Source organism: Salvia hispanica, chromosome 6, assembly GCF_029641045.1.
Source record: "Salvia hispanica isolate PSC_SH4W2 chromosome 6, Shi_PSC_v1, whole genome shotgun sequence".
Classification (NCBI taxonomy): Eukaryota; Viridiplantae; Streptophyta; class Magnoliopsida; order Lamiales; family Lamiaceae; genus Salvia; species Salvia hispanica.
Window position 1 is genome coordinate 11,742,610 of NC_142697.1, and position 18,871 is coordinate 11,761,480.

General features: G+C 36.9%; 1 pseudogene; it reads right to left on the reverse strand.

Moving 5' to 3' along the window:
* Window positions 1-7,111: 7,111 nt before the first annotated feature.
* Window positions 7,112-8,000, reverse strand: LOC125208078 (zinc finger protein ZAT5 pseudogene; annotated as a pseudogene).
* Window positions 8,001-18,871: the final 10,871 nt, after the last annotated feature.

Consider the following 18,871-nt stretch of genomic DNA (forward strand, 5'->3'; position numbering starts at 1 on the left):
ATTGGGTTTGAATGCTGATAAATGTAAATAAAACAATTAAAAAGAACAAGGAAATTCCAGGGATGTGCTTTCACAGTTATGGTTTATACAAATCTCAACTACAACACCCTAGCACATGTCATGCTTTACTAGAACGAGTCACATAAATATTGAACATGCGACACAATGTTTGTTAAATCTAGCAACTCCAAGAAACACAATATGATTCGAGTTGTTCTCACACTCAATTAAAGTTTTTAAGGGAATTAATTGTAGTGTTAGTTCTTTTAACATACAAATCCTCTCTCGAATTTGCAAGCCAATAAATCATCACAAAATATGTCACTCAAACATGATACATTATCCAATACTTAGAATAAAGCAAACAACGAACAAAACGGATATTAAATTAATAGGAACCGTATAAATCAAAATTGCTACTAACACATTCCTATAATAGAATAATTCTATTGATTTAGTTACTCATAGACCAATAATCTAAACCCATAGTTTGTAGGGAAAACATGAAAAACATAAGAACTAAGATAATAAAACCCAAAGGTTGAATCTCATAGCCTTGATCTTCTCTTGATTCTAAGCTTCAAACTCTAAGTATGATTGAAAGATGATGAACAGTAGAAGGAACTCTCAAATATAATTTTCTAGTGTAATATGCAGCAAAAGGTTCCTTTGATTAAGCTTGAGGGGGTATTTATAGCCTTGAAGTCGTGCATCATAATATGTTAAATCTTCTATTCTAGTTACGAAAGTCTTGGAGAGAAATTAGGTAAATTTCTGCGCCGCACTCTCCCCGGGGACCGCAGGGCAAATCCCAGCAGTCACTGTGGAGTCCTCCCGAACTCTCTGGACTACTATAAGCTGTCACCGTGCACGATCCAGCAGTCGATGGACGTGTTCCTCTTTTTAGGCACGATTTACGAGATGGGCCGCATGGACAACAATAGATGTACGCCAGCGGCAGCTGAGTAAGGTTCAGTGGACTGCTGGCTGGCTCGAATGCTCCAGGCTTCAAATTTTCGAATTTTAACTATCTTTTTAGGCTCTATTTTTCATATTACGCACAAAATGCGTCAAAATACTGAAATAGATAAAAATATGCAAATAATGGACATGTAATGCAACTTTAACACTTAAAACAGACAAATATTGTCTTAAAACAATGGAGAATCCGAGCGTATCAATCATGCAATAAAGTACTCCCTTCGTCCACGAATAAGAGTCCCGTTTTTCCATTTTGGTCCTTCCACAAATAGGAGTTCCAGTTTATAATTACCATAAATGGTAAAGAAATTCCACATTCCACTAACTCATTCCACTCACATATCATTTTAAACTAATATATACAAGTGAGATCCCTATTCCATTAACATTCATCCACTCACTTTTTTTAACATTTCTTAAAACCCGTGCCAGATAGAAATGAGACTCCTATTCGTGGACGGAGGGAGTAATATTTTTTGTATAATATACACTTATATTATACTCCCTTCGTCCTATTAAAAATAAACGTTTTCCTTTATTAGTTGTCCCACTAAAAATGAAAAATTTTCTAAAATGGAAACAACATTATCTCTACTTTTTTTTCTCTCTCTTTTAATTAACTCACAAAATAACACTATATAAAATATCGTGCCGAAAAAATAAATGTTTAATATTTATTGGGACGAAAGTATATATAGGGATATAATAAAAAACTTATAAACTACTACAATAATTCAGTTTGACCTATGGTTGGACTAGTCGATTGATTAAACCATGAACTGGTAGTTTTGCCGTTCAGTTACCTATCCGATTTTAACATTAATACTCGCAATAGAAGAAAAAGATGACAGAGGGAGTCTAGTAAAGAGAACCATCAAACATACTCTTCTACCAATTCATGGGTCTAATTTCAAGTATAACCATTATTTTTAAAAATGAAATTGATTATTATAAATAAAAATTAATTATTGCAACCCTGCCACCGCCTGGCCACAACAGTGCCGAAAAACTACCGCTCGGCCCAACTTTGCGCCGTATGGAGGTTGGAACCTCAGGCGGCCGGATCGTTTGATGCGTTGCAGTGGAGCTGCGGCCGGGTCTCTATTGTGGAAGGCCTAACAATACGTAAGCAGATGCCGAGGAAAAACAATGGAAGTAATATAAAAACAAATGAAATTGAACATTAATAAACTACAACAAGTTTAGCAAAGGAAGGGTGGTTGTTAATGTTATTTAAACAAGTGTGACAGTCAATTTGCTTCTGAGGGCAGCTGAGGTATCTGAACTGTACAAACATGTAAGGAATAAAGCTTAGCTTATTATGAGATTTTATATGATTCCAATGTATTGATTGGGTGTCTGACAGTGATTTTATATAAGTGTGACTGAAAATGAGGACATGGAATGTCAAAATTGAAGCCTCGGAATTGTTGAGTTTTACATTTCCAACTATGAAGTCAATATATTTCATGATAGACAGCTATGGCGGTGGAATATATATATATATATATATATATATATATATATGGACGTAATCAATTGCTAACTACTTCCTTCGTCCCCCATTAAGAGTCACACTTTTCCATTTCACTCCGTCCCTAATTAAGAGTCACATTTCATTTTTACCATAAATAGTAAGTAGGTCTCACATTCCATTAACTCAATTCACTCACATTTTATTATAAAACCAATATAAAAAAATGGGTCCCACATTCCACTAACTTTTTCAACCAACTTTTCTTTACATTTCTTAAAACCCGTGTCCGGTCAAAGAGTGACTCCTAATAGGGGACGGAGGGAGTAATTATCAATCCCAAATTAAGATCAATTTTCAACCATTAGATTAGAAGATCTCGTGGTTAATATAATGTCAAGTGTAATATATTTTAAATTTAAATAATTATTAATTAAATTAAAAGGATATTAATGTCAAATCCTATATGTAGTAATTATAACTAACTACTTTCTCTCTCTTCAAAAACATCTCAAATCTTTAAATTTACGTAACTCTCTCAATTTAAATTATTTTTTCGCAAAAAATATATCAAATTAAAGATAATTTAATAAGGATTCCAACGAGATCTCAATTGCATATGTTCCGACGATGTTCGGGTGATGAAATTTGATAAATTATATTTCAATTTTCGTACATGTTGATAAGCAGCTTTTTTCAACAAATGCAACAAAAAATCTCAATATATTGTAGGCAAAATCTCAATATTATGCATGTTCAATCTCAATAAAAATGTGTTGATATTTTCTTGTCCTTGTATTGATATTCTAATGTCATATTGTTGATATTTGTAATACACAATGTTCATATAAAAAAACACCCACGAAAATTATCATATGATAACATAATGACGATATTACCATTTTGTTGATATTTTGTCTACTATTTATTGAGATTTGTGAGCTTTAATCTCATCCACTCATTTTAAAATCCAAGGGTGGAGATTTAGTATTGATTTTGGATTAGGGTGCTATAAGCATTAGAATATGACCCATATATACATATATATATATATAGGGGAGTGATCAAAACAAGTATGTGCTTAAATCAAGAAATGCAGCCCAAATCTTGACCCTGGAATTAGATGATCTAATGGTCAATAATTAACCAAAAATACGGAAGGTCATAATTAAGCAGTTTTAGGTCATATTATAAGATTTGAGTTTATGTCATGTTAAGATCATTTTAGGTCATGCTTTGTTAGCATGACCTAAAAATAAACTAACTATGACCTAAAAATGCCCTACGTATGACCGCGTTCTGCGTTTCTGTATTTAAATCTGGTCTTCATAGATCAAAACCCTATATATATATATATAGGGGTGTGTTAGGGTCCTTACAGCATCTTAGTGTAAAACACAGCACTAATCACAGCCCTTGGATCATTAGATTGGATGGTTGTGATTAGTTACATTATCATACTAAAAATCTACATTATTAGCCGAGGTACATTATTAGACTAGAAATGTACATTGTAAGACTAAAACTGTACATTATTAAACTAAAATGCTACATTATTATCCGAGCTACATTATTAGTCTAAAATTCTACATCATTAGATGACACGTGGCATTAATCTAACCGTTAGATCATAAGATCCAATGGACTGCAAGTGTTTTGAGTTTTACTTATACTTAGCGTTCTGACCTGAATACATCCCTATATATATATATATAGAGGCATGTTAGAGTGCCACCACCCCTTAAAATAACACCATACCACCATTTCTAGCCAATCATTTGTACACGTGGACGAATAATAAGCTGCCACGTGGCAAAAAAAAAAAAAAAACCAAAAAAGACGGGCAGCAACTTTGTGGTCTTTAAACAGCAATTTTTCCTAAACCCAATATCCACCACGTTAGACAGCAATCTATAAATTGCTGTCTAACGTGTTGGATATTGCTGTGTAGCGTTTATAATATTGCTGTATAAGCGTTGTCACGTTGTCATTTTAAGAGGGGTTGTCATTTTAACACAAACCTATATATATATATATATAGGGGTGCGTTAGGCTCCTTTGCAGCCTAAGTGTCCTATTTCCTTCTTAATCTCAGCCCTTGGATCCTTGAATTGGATGGTTGTGATCAATGCATTATTAGTCTATAATGTTGCATTACTAGCCGTTGTGCATTATTAGAATGCAAATGTGCATTATTAGTCTATAATATTGCATTATTAGCCGCTGTGCATTATTAGAATGAAAATGTGCATTATTAAATGCCACGTGGCATTAATCTAACCGTCAGATGACAAAATCGTGGGGCTAGGATTAAGAAGGAAAAAGGACAAAAGATATGAAAAGGATTTGAATACATCCCTATATATATATATATTTATTCAACCCAACCAATTGGATGCACATTGTATAAGTAGTCCATCAACAGCGGAGCCACCCTTAATTTAAGCAAACACAATGCGTATTTAACAGAAAGGAATGGACCATATATAGGCTGTCTTTCCACATCTAGTAGCATATACATAACCACATTTATATAGTCCAAGTTAAATTAAGACTTATAATTCAATTCAATAGCTAGGTTAGGGTTCACAAATTTATTAGGTAGTCCATTAGCAGATAAATATAATCATATAACCGTTTGTTTAGTTAGGGATATTAATTTCAAGCAAAAGAGTGTGTGTGTGTGTGTGTTAGAGAGAGAAGCATGTGCATTTTAGCTTTTGGTTGTGGTGAGACGAGTGCCTAATAACTGTAGTGTAGTGGGCAAATGATAAAGAAATGATCTACTTCTATATTAATACAAGGCTGAGTAACATTGAATGAGTGATTGTGGAAGATCCCCAGAAAACATGGAATTTTAATAACTACCCATCACGTGGATATAATTCAATCCAATCCACATATCCCCTATTATTATTATTTCCTAATTCCTACCATAGTAAGTATCCGTCGCCCATTTTTCCAAGCAAATTAATGTTTCTCCAACTAAAGTTGGCCGTATCGATTTAGCTACCAACATATTCGTTCAAACATATTCCATCTAAGCAATGTTTAACCATACTAAGCTATGAGATGGAAATAGATACTGGTATTCGACGTGGGATGGGTTTGTAACCCAACACTAATTAGTGTGAAAACTTGTTTGAAAAATTTAGTAAATTACGCGTCATTTTCTCCCATAATAATTTAATGATATTTATATCCCAACATACTAACTTTTGTGTAGTTGGATCGAGCAGCTTTAGTGAACTATATTAAGATCTTATCAGTATTAATATGTGACCAAAGATCTTATCACTATTTATATGTGACCAATACACAATTTCTCCTACTAAAAATACATTATACTAGTAATTCTTATTTCTTAAACATATATGCATGTAAGGTTCATTTAATCTTTTTTCTCCATGTGCATATTTTTAATTTAAGTGGATATAATTATCTTCTCTCTCACACAGATCAAGAATGCAAGTGAGAAGAACACTTCAACATATAGTCGCATGCGCAGATCATATCTATAATTCATAATTTTTATTTTTGTTAAATGAACTTAAAAATGTCTAATTGAGTCACGGTGGATTTGAACCTCATGCAATCTTTGGCTTCGGGTATTAATCGTTCTACCACTGGCATACACGCATATATACCTCTATAATTCATATTTATCCGAATATGAAACCCAGCAGGCTGCTGTCACTATCCCTAAAACGTTAATGACATACGACTTATTCCTAATATATACACCTTTCGGTAATAAATTAACATTGCTGACACACAATATAGAAAGACTCTCAAAATATAATCATATTAGTAGTCATATTTAGACAGAGACTCAAACATTACACATCATAAGAAAATTAAAATTTTACTAGTAAATTACTTATGCCAATGTCTCTATGACTTTTGTTGTGACATAATAGGGTAATGTGAACAATCAAAACAAACAGAAACGTAAAGAGACACAGATTTACGCGATTCACCAATGTTGTGTTGGCTACGTCCACGGTCAGGAAATGAGAACATATTGTATTAGACCATCTCCAATCGTATACCAAAACTCATTTTTGGTGTAGATAATTTCTCCAACCATACACCAAACTCAAACCCATTTTTGGATTTTTCAATGGAATAACATCAAATATGGTGTTTACTCCAAAATTTTGTTAGAGAAATACTCAAAAATGGTGTAAACTTAAAGATGGTATAAATGGTTGGAGTAAAACTACTTTTTGGTGTGACATATACTCAAAAATGGGTTTGAGTTTGGCAGATGGCCTTATGATAGCGGCGGTTACAAAGTTTTATGCCCTACTACTTAAATAGGCACACAAGACAGGCTAGGAACAATATGAGAAATAGGACCCAATACAGCGAGATCCCCGTTTGGCTAGCGGGCTAACGGCAAGTCATATAGATTCAAGGCATAGTAACAACTATATTATCCAATTATAGTTTTAAATTAACAGAACTGACCTAATATAGTCCATGTGGTAGTGCAAGCAACCATAATCAATAAAACCAATTATTGGCTGTAATTTAGGTAATGCTGACAACTATTTATGATTTGTAATAATCTTTTAGAATTCTACAATTAAGGTAATGCTAGTTTTTAGAGAATCTAGTCGTGAGTAACTTATTTTGGCAATTTGTAGAAAACTCAACCACATTCAAGAGCGTGTGAATATTAAATAGTGTCAACGAATTTCACTACCTTTCCTGTGAAGTCGGTAGAATCAATAAAAAGAATGTAAGTGTTTTTTTAAAAAAATAAAATAAAAAAGTAAGCAAAGAAAGAATGGATACAAGGAATTAAATCTGTAATCTGCCAGTTAATAATGGCAATCAATTAACGGCGAAGCAGCAAAGACTATGACTTGTTCCTTTGCCGAAAAAGGAAACTTAGATTCCGGTTGATCGTCTTCCGGTGCTGGAAGATTGAGGTCTAACGACAACAGATTCCTCGCCTTCTTCACCCCCGGAATCGGCCTGTGCCGGCGCATGTGTCCGCCCAGCGCCTGCCCTGACCCGAATTCTGCGCCGCATATGGAGCACTCGTGGACCCTGGGGCTGCCGGACGACGCCGGTCTATTTGAAATTTGCAGTGAGAGATTTGTGTCTTCATCACTCAATGGCTTCTTTTCTTCTAGGCTTGTTGGCTTATTCGGCTTCTTGTGACTGGCTCTGTGGCCACCCAATGCTTGGAAGGATGGGAAACACTTGCTACACGTTTTGCATTGGTAAACTTCTGTGGACGCGGGTGGTTGTGGTGGTGGTTGTGATGATAATCTGCCTTCAGCTAAGAGGATTAGGCAATTGGCCATATCTTCCTCCTCCTCGTCGTGTGCTAATGCGATCCCGCTGGAGTGAGAAGGCGATGCGTCGCTTATAACAGCGCTGGTGGAGGAGGTGCTGGCGATGGTTAAGGCGAGCGGGGAGGCCGAGCGTGGCCGCTTGCTCCGCTTGCCCTTGACCATAGCAACTTCTTGTAGCATGGCTTTTGGTTGGAAATTGGAATAGAAAGGAAGAGAAGTAATTGGGTGGTGAAGATATATGGTTTCTATATATAGAATTTTGAAAGTGGAAAGGTGAAAATGTTCACTTATGATGTTCTTCTTTTCTTGCAGTCGCAACTTTAACATGGTACTCCCTCCGTCCCAGGGTATTAGACCAATTTTCCTTTTTGGGATGTTCCAGTATATTAGACTCATTTCCTTTTTTAGCAAAAAGCAACTATCTTATTTTATTCTCCACCTACTTTTCTCTCTCTTATCTCTCCTACTTTTTCCCTCTCTCATACTTTACTCTCTCCACTTTAACTATTTAAATATCAATTCCTTAAATCATGTGCCCAAAAGAAGTGAGTCTAATACTCCGGGACGGAGAGAGTATTATATAGTACTCCTTCTGTTCTTTTTAAGATGTCCATCTTTCTTGAGTAACACCATATTTTAGGTTGAGTTGTTAGATGAAGTAAATAGAAAGAAAAAAGTAGTTAAACATTTGAAAAAGGAGAGAGAGATATATTTATTTCAATTATAGAAAGTAGACATCTTGAGTGAGACAAACTAAAAGGAAAAGGTAGACATTTTGAGTGGGACGGAGAAATAAAAAAGAATATTAGTTGCGGTGGTTTGTGATGGTAATGGAGTGAGGGAAGGAGTGAGAATCGGTTGGCTTTGAAGCAAACCCATTACTTTTTGGGAACGATTCCTTGTGATGAATTAGAGTGCAAGCCTGGCACCACAGAATTCACCACCCCCACTTCTTCTTCTATTCTTTTATTTAGAGCACTCCCAATGGAGTTCCCTAAAAACTCCCTTATTTCTCCCTAACTCCTGCCACATCAGCGCCACATCAGCACCAAAATTTATCCCCAGTTTTTAGCCAAGTGCTACATTGGTTTCTCCCTTATTTCTCCCTTATTTCTCCCTAACTCAACATTTCATTTTTACATCATTATTTTTTATATTATTTAATTTTCCCTACAAATGTATTTAATAAATAGACTAATAATGAACAATTCATCGTTGTATTAATCATTGGAAAATATAATACAACGAGAAAAAAAAAACTACAAATAAAAAACGCAAATAAACAAAGATTTAAAAAAAAAAAATCTAAGACGGAGGGGCCGGAGGGGCGTCGGGATCGAGCCCCAGCGTACTCTGCAGGTGTTGGATGCATTTCCAGAGGGCCGCCTTTTCTTCAGGGGTCCCGCCGCCGGTGAAGTACAGCGTGTACATCTGGGTCAGATTGGCGACATTGCTCGAATAAGTGGCTTTTTCTAAGTCGATGACGGATTCCGACGCGACTTCCGACGTTGCGCCCTTCCCCTTCCGCCTCCCCTTCGCCTTCTTCACTCCCTCCGGGCGCTCGTGCGGACCATCCCCACTCAAGTCGATGTGGGCCGCGCTCCCCTCGCTCTCCGAAACGCTAAGTCGCGAGCGCACCGATTTCCCGTGCAGCGCGTCGTGCATTCCCGTCCGGAATTTGGGGAGATCCTTCAGCTTATCGTAGATGTTCCAATACTTGAAGCCCTTCGTCGACAAGTACTGGCTACTATACATCCGGATGGCCTCATCTCGGACCATGTGCTCGTTCTGGCCACTCGTCATGTGAGTCATCAAGTTAGAATAAATACCGTTGAAGTGCCCGCAGTCCCTCATGAGGCGCTCCCAATGCCGACGGATCGCCTCGCTGCCATGGTCCTTCATTGAGGCAGTCTTGTGGCTCCTGTACTTCGCGGCAATCCGCTCCCAGAATATGATCTCAGTCTGGTAGTTGCTGCGCTCCGCGTCCTGTGACGTGTCCGCCCAGCAGTCGGCTATCAGCTCGGACTCTTGCAGAGTGTAAGTAGTCCTTACCCGCTTCGGCCTCTCATCGGAACCCGTATCAGTCGCAGCCGACGACGCCGGCGCCTTCCCCCTCCCGCTCCTAGAAGGCGGCTCGGTGGGCGTTTCTTCCACCTCGAAGTCCTCCGCGCTCAGTGTCGCGGCCTGAGATTCTTGGTCGCCTGGGGTTGATCCGGGGGTGTCGAACTGGGGCCGATACACATCGTCGGCTGGAAAGGGCATTCTGCCGGCAGAGTTGAAGTACGGAGAAAGTCTCCGCGCCGGAGGAGTCTGCAAAGGAGACGGACCCCCGTATGGAAGTTGGCCGGGAGGAGAACCCATCGCCAACAACGACTGCATCCACTGCTCGTTTGCTTCATCCGTGTTGGGAATTTGTGAACTCGACTCTTTCCCCTTACCCTTATCCTTACCCGATCGGGAACTTTTCTTCCAAAAGCTCATAATTTTGATGAAAATTGAAGATTGGGAGAAGAGATTGAAAATGGAGAGAATGAAGATTGTGGGTGATGAATGGAGGAAGTGGAGGAAATATTTATAGGGGTGGAATGTAAAATAGCCGTTGGGTTCAAAAAAAAAAAAAAAAAATTTTAATTATCGCCGATTATCGCCGAGCGTCGCCACAGTGGCCGGCGATCGCTCGGCGATAATCCGGCGTTAGAACGCCACTCGGCGAAGCAACGGCAACATTATCGCCGAATTATCGCCGACTTCGCCACAATGGCCGGCGATAATTCGGCGATAACCGGCGATTTATCGCCGAGAATTCGCCACCTCCATTGGGAATGCTCTTAGTATTTAATTATTTACACACTTTCAAATGTGAATGTAGACATTTCATAAATGAATACGTATATGTATATTAAATTTGTCCTTCCAAGTTCCAACCTATTTAGTGCTTATAATTAATTTATCACTATCCTAGCTGTAAGATTCAAAAACTCAACTAATGATTGCATTAAAGTCAGATAATTAAGATGCATTTAGATCAGACAAATGAGGATTGATAGAATGCAAGATTTGAGTAGATTTGTTGAACTTTGGTTTTATTGTGAAATTATAAAGTAAATCACGTCCTTTTCCAATAGCTTCGTCCCTATCAAATTCAGGAACAATATACTTCATGATTTCTCAATTATAATTTGTATGTGCACCTCGAATTTAAAGGTCATTGGGTTTATATTGCCATGTCATTCTAAGTCATAAATATACATTTATACTAACACTTGTATATGGGATAAAGTAAATACTTACTACATTTCATTGAAAGCAATCTCAAATATTGTCATTTAGTGATTTAGATATTATTTGACAATATCATTAATTAGAAAAAAATAATAATTGCGCAGTTGCCATGCACTTACAATGTACTCTAACATTAGTGATGAATAATAGTACGTGCTAAGTGGATTAGAACCCCACAACCACGACGGCTGCGTAATAAATTAGTAATAATTTCTTAAATCGCTAATGACTTTAGCAAATGATTAGAGTTGGTAAAGCATGGAATAATAGCACGTTCACTTGGTGGTATAGAGGAATATCAATTATTTCTCTGCTCCAATTACGCCCCAAAGAATTATGTTGATTGTACAATTTACGTAATAGATGAATTTGCAAAAAATAAGTGTGTCACACACACACACACACACATCCAGGAATATATATGCGATCAAGGGTAAAGGGCTGTGACCAACTATCATAAAACATAACATGAGTTTATATACACCCTGTAGGGAATGAATCAAATCAACATTAGATGATTAATAGTCTAAAATGCACCATGTAAAATATTTATATGATTTATGTAGTATAGTTAAATCAGCGAATCAATCTTTTTGGTTATATAAAAATAGTTGATGTTGTAATTCATTTGAATAATGTCCTAGTGCACTGTATATAATGCATTCGAGATGCATTATCATAATATTGTCCATTTTTTGAATCATTAATATTGATAATCCTTATAAATCTAAAAAACTTCCCAAAAAACCTAAATTTTAGGGATAAATTAATTATCATTTAAATCATAGGGCTTGTTTGACTTTTGGTCAATCACATAACTTTTAAAATCTGAATGTAAAATCACAACTCTAATTTCAATTTTTCTAAATTGTCCTACAGTTGGTCAAAATTCTAAATAAATATGACAAAATTAATACGATACAAAAATAAAACCACGTTGTTTTGGATATATCGATATCTTTTAACAATATTCAAAATATAGCGACGTCGTTTTTGTCAAAAATAACATTATTTTGTTGTCATGTCAATTTTAATTTTGTCACATTAATTTCAATTTTGAACTAATGTGGGAATTTTGAAAAATGTTGAAAAGTTGGTGATTTTATTTTCCAGATTCAAAAGTTATGAAATTGACTATAAATCAATCAAAAGTTATGAACTAAATCGCAATTATCCTTAAATTTTATATAAATCTCTCCATTCATATTATTTTTTCACATACCAATTAATACTAGTAATTTGTATATAGTGTTCTTAATTGCATTGTTATGTGATAGGCCAATGTACATAATGCTCTAAGTTCAATGTATAATGCCGATAAAATATTGTTTGAGTGTATTTTCGAATTTGCAAGTAGTTGCGATTTAATTAAGTACTTCCTCCGTTCCACAGTAATAGAGGTATTTCATTTTGCGCACTCATTGTGGAAAAAAAAGTAAAGTAAGATTGAGAATATTAATTGTAGATAAGACTCTTCTCTACATTATTCTCTATCTTACTTTACTCTCTCTTCACTTTATTTATTTAATATCATTTTTTCAAAACGAGTGCAGAAAATGAACCGCATCTATTACTGTGGAACAGAGGGAGTATGTTGCAATGATGTAATGAACCAAGTGCAATGCATGCAATGCCCAAGTACTGCAGTGTATATAATGCTAAAAAAAAAATACTCCCTCTGTCCCATAAAAATATGATCATATATAGCATGTGAATTAAGACAAAATTAGTATAGTAAGAGAGAGGAGGGGAAGAGTAGTTAAAGTAGTGTTAATAGATAGTGAGACCCCCATTTATATTAGTGTTTTAATGGTGGTATAAGTTGTAAACTTGATGTATATGGGTAATAAATTGGGATAACTTTCATAGATGGAAATGCACATATTTTTATGGGACAGGGGTAGTATGCGTATTTTCGAATTATATATGCATATATAATACTCCCTCAATAGGTCATTTAGAGTTGATACGAGTTTCAATGCGCACAATTGGTAATACAAAAGAGAAGGAGAAAAATAGTTTAAATTATGTAGTGTATGGTGGGGTCCATAATTGATAAACTAAAACATAAGAAGAAAAGTGTTACCTAAATGAATATAAGTTGTTTCTATGGGATAAATAAATAAAAAAAAATGACCTATTTTTATGGAACGAAAGGAGTACTATAATTTTTAGTCGGACCATTTTATCCCTTATTGTCATATTCACATTAAACTAATGACAGCCGAGAATATTTGATCACCATCGTCAATTTTTTGATCTAATAGTCAGTCTTAGTTTTGATATAAAATTATGTTTTGTATTTACCCTTTGTATGTATCGGGTCCTAGAAAACATGCAACTTAGTATTCTCGTTGTCTCATTCAAAATGTCTATATTTTTGAATGATATGATAATTTATAAAAAATTGTTAGGTGAAGTAAGTAGAGAGAAAAAAGTAGTTAAATATTTTAATACGGAGAGAGAGATAGATTTATTGACAAATATAGAAAGTGAACATCTTGAATAAGACAAGTTAAATAGGAAAGGTGGATATCTTAAGTAGTACTCCCTCCGTTCACGATTAAGAGTCTCATTTCTAAATGGCGCGGGTTTTAAGAAATGTTAAGAAAAGTGGGTGGAAAAAAGTTAGCGGAATAGGAGTCCCACTTGTATATATTATTTTTAAATGATATGAGAGTGGAATGAGTCAGTGGAATGTGGGGTCTCTTTATAATTTATGGTAATTATGAACCGGGACTCTTATTCGTGGACAAACCAAAATGGAAAAACAAGACTCTTATTTGTGGACGGAGGGAGTATAATACTATGTGCAGAAACTTTATGAAATTAGTAGTCTATTTAGCTATTGACACAGATACTCCCTCCGTCTGCCATTAGGAGTCTCATTTCTTGGTGGCACGAGCTTTAAGAAATGTTAAGAAAAGTGGGTTGTAAAAAGTTAATGGAATAGATGTCTCACTTGTATATACTCCCTCTGTCCCATTAAAAATGAAACATTTTTCTTTTTGAATTGTCCCATTAAAAATGAAACGTTTCCTAAAATAGAAACAACTCTATCTCTACTTTTTCACCTCTCTTACTTTACTCTCTCTTCATTAACTCACAAAACAACACTGTATAAAATCATCTGCTGATGCCAAATGTTGTATATTTAATGTGACGGAGGGAGTATTAGTTTTAAATGAAATGTTAGTAAATGAGTTAGTGAAAGGTGAGACCCTATTACCATTTATGGTAAAAGTGAACTGAGACTCTTATTTGTGGACGGACTAAAATGGGGAAAACGGGATTCTTATTCACCGATGGAGGGAGTACTTATCTAACAATCAAAAAAATGAGCAACTCAGTTCATATAGATGTATAAAATAACAAAAATAAGAATCTTCAAAATTAATTATTCAGCTCGGAGTTTTGGGCGGTGAACTGTAATACTTTGATACTTTGACATTGATTAATTGGGAGATATTCTTGGCGTATAATGCGACAATACGTATAGTCTACGAGTATGCGAGAGGGAACACAGTGCCAGCGTGTATATTTCAATCTAGTACGTAAAGCATTTATTTTATTCTTTCCTTTTCTCTGAAAATAAATATAAAAATAAAAAATAAATCGAAATGAAATTTTGGTTATACTTGGTATACTTATAAATTTTGGCATTTAAATTCGTAGAACATACATAAGCATAAACTCTTTTTTTTTATGAGTTACTCCATCCATCCATTAATAGATATCCTATTTTGTCATTCTCGTCCGTTCACCAATAAATGCCTCATTTTTACTACTTTTGGTAATACACCTTACATTTCACTAACTTTATTTCACTCATATTGATGGAGACACACCCAAGCTGATCTACAAGGACAAGAAGATGGATCCATTGATCATTCAAAATGGACCAATTACAAGAGCTAGAGCTAAGAAGATAAAGGAGTCCATGATACTTTTAGTTGCTGAAATAAAAGCCCAATTCCAAGACCATTCTACATTGGGCCAAATGGTGAATATTATTCAAGTCAATGGGAAGCCCAATGCATGAAGCTTGGATTTACTAAATATCACATATTTGATGCCCAAATTGAAGATACATGATGCATTTTCGTCCAAGTTGGAGCAGCCAAAATGAAGGATTCTTTTAAGTTACATTTTATGTTAAATAAGCATGCGTGTTTCTAAGTTCTTCATGTTAAGTTCACGACTTTTTTCACAAGAAATTCACCTTCGGGTTTTATTTCAAAAACAAAGCAAAAACAAAAACAAAACAAAAATCCTAAACTCACGATCCACCACTTCATCCCCTCAAACTTATTTACAATAAAGGGTAAAATAAGTTTGTAGAGTCGGTAGGGACGTGAGTAAACTAGAAAGCAATTAAGATACCTTGAAATTTTCTCGTGGGGTCCAGACGGGGCAAAAATTCAAAAAAGATCAAAAATCGCGCTGGAAACTGTAGATTGGCAGCGGTAGCTGTGGACGAGTAAGAATGTTCCAGCGAATGGCCAGCGGGCCGCTGCGAGCTATGCAGCGGTCGCTGGCGGGAGTCCAGAAACCTGCGAAAAATTTTCAAGGCTTAAAAACGAAAACTCAAGATAAAAATAACCAAAAACTTATTCAAAAAATTGTCAAAATAGTCAAAATAAATTGTCTTAAAATAGAGTAATGATACAAGTGCTCATTATGAGGTAGGTGATGTCCGCCCTCATGGTTTGACGGTCCTCTTGAGCCTCCGTGGCCATTTGGCGAAGCTCGGCAAGTTGTTGTCGTTGATGAACGTCCTCGAGCCTTTGAGCTTCCCAAAAGTTCATCTCTGCCGCCCGCCAATCGCCTTGGGCCTCCCAACCTTGTTGATTGAAGTTGTTCACCTGCTGCTGCTCCGCCCAACGATTGTCCCAAGTGTTGGACATGTTTTGCAAATAGGAGAATACCTCTCCTATTTGGGCGGAAGTACCGGCTTGGAACTCCTCTTGTGGATCCGGTCGGCCTATGCGGCGGTTCCTCCTATTGCGGCGGCGGTACCCCACTTCCTTGAGCATACGAATGCTGTCCACCCTCCATATATTCATCAATGGCGGCGTAGGTGGAATCAACTTCCAGTTTGAAGTTGGGGACTCACAGCGGCATGTTCCACCCCCTAAACTCCCCTGCGATGGGGTTAACTTCGATTGCACTCCGGTGGGCGGCGGTGTCGAGCCTCCAATTGGCCTTGTTGTCCCACGTATCAACCTTGGTCAATTGTGAGAGTGGAACAGGAAAGTGATCCTGCGCCGACTGTAGGAAGAATGCTTGGCCACTCGAGTCGGTCTTCAAAAGTCCCACCGCGAACAAAACCTCATAGGTGATTGATACGCTCGGATTTTGCATTGTTTAAAGGCCATTATTTGGTCCATTTTTTATTTCAAAGTCACTCTATACGTCCATTATTTGCATATTTTATCTATTTTGGTATTTTGACGTGTTTTGCGAGAAATGTGCATAATTGAGCCGAAAAAGGGGGCCAAAACGCAAAGTCTGGAAATCTGGAGTCAGACGGCGACCGGCAACTGTCGCGAAGTTGTGCGGCGACCGCCGGTGCCTAGCTGGAAGAGCAGTGCAGCAGTCCGCCTCGGAAAATTACACTTGGAAGAGAAGTCTCGCCCGGCGACCGCCGGAAGTCATGCGGCGGTCCGCCGCCGGAGAAACACACTCTCTGGACTCCAACGCGGCGACCGCCGGCCAAGGTGCGGCGGCCCGCCGGAGAAAGGCGGCGAATCCGAGATGCCCTAGATTTGCTCCAAGATTTACTATATTTTGAAGATCTTTTCCTTCTACAAAAAGGATTGGCTTTCCCCTCTAAATAAAAACTCAAGCTTCATCAAATTAGAGAGCTTCTACTTGCAAAATAATTCATAGAGATTAAAAGCTAGAGTACTTCACTTGTAAGGAGTTGGAGAAGGATTTCAAGAACATCAAGAACGACAAGGATTCAACCTACGGGTTTTATTTGCTTTAGTTTTATGTTCAAATTGTCTTTCCTTCAATCTATGTGTTTAGGTTATTCATTTATGTGTAACTAAACTCATAGGATTCCAGGGATGTGTTAGTAACGACTTTGGTTATACAAATTCCTTTTTCTATTTAATATCCGTTTTGTTTTTACTTTGTTTCTTCCCTAAGTAATTTTGATGCTGCATGACTGAGTGACACAATTGTGTATGATTTAATATAACTTGCTTCATAACTGTGAGAGAGTTCTAGCGAGTTAGACTCACTTAGTAGACGCTGCAGTTAGCTTCCCTTAAAACGACACTGTTAATTGAGAGTGAGGACTTTCAAGGGTCTTAGGAGCTTTATGGAGTTACGTGTTAGGATTGAAAGCCCTAATTTTGTAATCAACGTTTGCATCGCATGAGCATAAGCTAGGTGACTCATCCTATCAAAGTAATAATTGTGCTAGGGTATTGTAGTTTGGAATTTGTATAACCATAACTGTGAACGCACATCCCTGGAATTCCCTTATCTCTATATTTTATCTCGTGATTTATTTGCATCTAGTTGTTATTTGCTTTCAAATATTTTCTGTTTTCAAAAGTTTTCAAAATCTCTTGTTTCTCCAGATAGTATTTGAGTTCTAATAGATGATATACACTTTGTGTGTGCCTTCTCCGTGTTCAATATCCCGGTACTGACCTTTAGCTATACTATATATACTCTGTATACTTGCAGGTTTATTTTACCGCGATGCTTAAGTATTAAGAGACGAAACAAGCTAAGATGGAACATGATTGCAAGGAGGTCATGGTGACCGATTTGTCTAAGCCTTATGATCCATTTGGAGGGGAAGATCTTTCTAACCCTACTACTTTCATTCTAACACTTTACCTCAAGCTTCTAAAAAGGGCGAGTCTAATCCTACTAAGCCTACCTTGCAGGAAAAGCCCAAGAGAAAGAAGAGGAAGAAGACTCCACCCCAAGATGACCCCGAAATCTACGTGATCAAAACCTCGAATGGAAAATTCAAGTGGTGGAAGAAAGTTCTCAATAAGTTGGTTCCATTCGCGGTGGCAGAGACTAAGATTGTTGGTACAAAGGCATCCCAAAGAAATCCTCACGATGGGGGATAACTCATGAACTTCAAAGAACGTCAAGCTAAAGACGAAAAATAAGCGCTTGTTGGGAGGCAACCCAACCATGTTTTTGACAATTTTTTCTTTAATTTTAAGTATTTTTGGTTTTAGTTTAATTTTTGTGCGTTGAAAATTTTTCGCAGGTTCTGACCACTCCGTGGCGACCGCCGCATGCGCTGCGGCGGTCCGCCACCTGTTCGCTGGAACAATCTGTTGAGGCGCGGTGACCGCCGGACATGCCGCGGCGGACCGCCACCTGGGCACAATTTCCAGCGCGATTTTTCGAAATTTTTCGAATTTTCGCCCCTTCAAGCCTCGACGCGAAATTTTTCAAGGTACGTTTTTTTTTCCAGTAGTTTACTCACGTCCCTACCTACTCCACAAACTTATTTTACACTTTGTTGTACATATGTTTGGGGGGATGAAGTGGTGGACCGTGAGTTTTTAGGGTTTTCTTTTTGTTTTAAAGTTTTTGTTTTTGATTTTCAAAACCCCGTAGGTGAATTTTGTGTTCTTAAAATGTTTTGTTGAATCCATGTCGTGAACTTAACATAAAGAACTTAGAAACACGCATGCTTGGGGACACACATTAGACCGAGTTGCCAATGATATTACATTCCATCTATGTTTAAGTGTGGCTTAACGTTTTGATTTGATGGTTTGGTAAAAAGGTGCATAATTAGTGAATTGCTTGTTCTCCTTGAATCATGCTTTAT